The following is a 2412-nucleotide window of genomic DNA, read 5'->3' as shown; positions in this document are numbered from 1 at the left end:
ATTTTGTATGATTTTGATAATTATATGATAATATGTTCATATGCATGTGTATGATTAAAGTGTTAAATCATGAGATATTATTAGGATGATCAATGTTTGGAGATACAATTTCTTTATTCAAATTATTTCTAAATATTGATATTTTAACAAGAGAATTAAAACATTGCAATCTATTAATGAATATATCAATAGTCTAAAGTTGCTACATATTTTAAAGTTGTTATAATAGTGCTTAGATTTCTCATATAAATTTTAATTATACTATTCTTTTCTTTTTACAAGTATAGTGTATGAGTGACATTTGTTAGTCCATCTTAAAGGCACACGAAAGTAATCTCATATTTTGATAGAGTCGAGATTCGAATAAACTTTAATCCTTTATATTTTCTTTTTGTGTGTTCTCTTTATGTCTTGCCAAATATTTTTTCGTCATAGATAATTCACATGAATTATATTGGAGGTATTGAATATCTTTGTATTACACAAATGAATTTGGACATAAAATGTATAATAAAAATGCTATCGGCTTTTCCCTCGGGCTTGTACTATACTTATATTAATACAATTTAAGTACATGGTATTGTAAACCAGTAGTTTACAAATTACACTTAAATGTGTCGTTGGTAAAACCGGTTGGGTCATCTCGGATATAATATGATGCGAATAATTTGTATTGAAGAACCAGAAGTTTCTTCAATCCCGTCAATTTTTGTGTGTTTCTAAAGGAAAATAAAAATTTGAGAAATTGCGTTTTTATGACATTAATTGTTGCATCGACTAAAATATCATGCATATGTCTCTACTCACAACCAGAAGTTTGTGAAATTATTTTCTCAACTAATTAGACTAAGATCTTGTTTTCTGGATTTTTTTTATAGAAATTCCTGCATAAGTATCACATATATTATTAAAATTGATATTGAATATCATGTAATATGTGTTCATAAAAAGAAAATGGATCCGAAGATCCATTCTTTAGACGTCTAAAGTTAATTATATGGTTGATACTTATGAGATCATCAATTCTAAATTATATATTTGAAACACCCAAACTATGATATTAAGATATTTATTCGCATTAAGCCAACAAGATACTATATATTAGTCCTCCCTAATTTATTCTAATATTTCTCATCTTAGTGAACATTTGGATGTGTTGTGTATATTCCAATTGCTCCAATATGATACATTAAGATGAGTCATGAAAGAATAAAAATATAATTAATATGACTCTCAATTTTGAGGATATAATTTGAGAAAATAATCAAATACTTGATTGCAGCCCAATAGGTTGATTATCACTTGATAAATTAATTTTCCCAATATTAGGAGGAGGGAATAAGCATCTGAAATCATGAACAAGAAGTTCAAATGAACAGATAAAATCATGAACAAGAAGTTCAAATGAACAATTTAAAATACATTGTTGTCTTGATCCTCGTACAAATCAATATGAACCAAAAGTTCAAAATATTATTCATTTGCAAAGTTTATGAAATAAATTATCAGCTGATAATACTCCACTGAAAGTAGATTCTCCTATTGGATAATATAATATTGCAAATGAGTTGTAGCAGCGTCTGAAGCGTGGTATGGAAGTCGGTTCCAATGTTAAAAGTCCTCTACTAAGAAAAGAAACTAAAGATGACCCAAGTGAGGATATGAAAATGCTAAGAGCACTTTGACCTAATTTAATTTTCAATTCCAGAAGAAAAAATCAAGTACTTGAAATATGAAATAAAGAGATCTCGATAAATTATGTCATGGATGAAATGGAATGGAACCGAAATTGAGATAACCAAATAAAGTCAATATTGACAATGTCGTTGTATACAATATAGCGCTAAAAGTGATCAAAGATAAAGAGGACCATGAGTCAAAGTCTATTTAAGATTAGAGACTAAGTGAGAATTGGCCAAAATAAATATATTCGATTGAATAAGAATTAGACTCACTTTACAAGTGACTCACTTTTGGACCTGTAGTCCGAACACCTCATGGTGTGAAACTAATTGGATATAAATGAGTTTTTGTGAAAAAGAAAAATAAGAATGATATAAAGTTTGATTTATTGTTCAATGATTTTCACAAAGACCTAAGATTGATTTTGATAAAACATATTCACCTGTAGTTGATTCAATTGATTTTTGATAATTAATTAGCCTTGTAACACATGAAAGGCTTAATTTGAACATGATGGATGTAATGACATCTTATTTATATGGTTCACTTAATAGTGACATTTACATGAAACTCCCTGAAGTGTTCAATATACCAGAGACACGTAATTTTGGATCTCGAGAAAACTACTCCATCAAATTGAACAAGTTTCTCTATGGGTTGAAACAATCTGAATGCATGTGGTATAATCCACACAATGAATATTTACTAAAGGATGGATATACAAATAAC

Source organism: Vicia villosa, linkage group LG2, assembly GCF_029867415.1.
Source record: "Vicia villosa cultivar HV-30 ecotype Madison, WI linkage group LG2, Vvil1.0, whole genome shotgun sequence".
In the NCBI taxonomy this organism is placed as follows: Eukaryota; Viridiplantae; Streptophyta; class Magnoliopsida; order Fabales; family Fabaceae; genus Vicia; species Vicia villosa.
Note: the sequence above shows the minus strand (reverse complement) of the source record.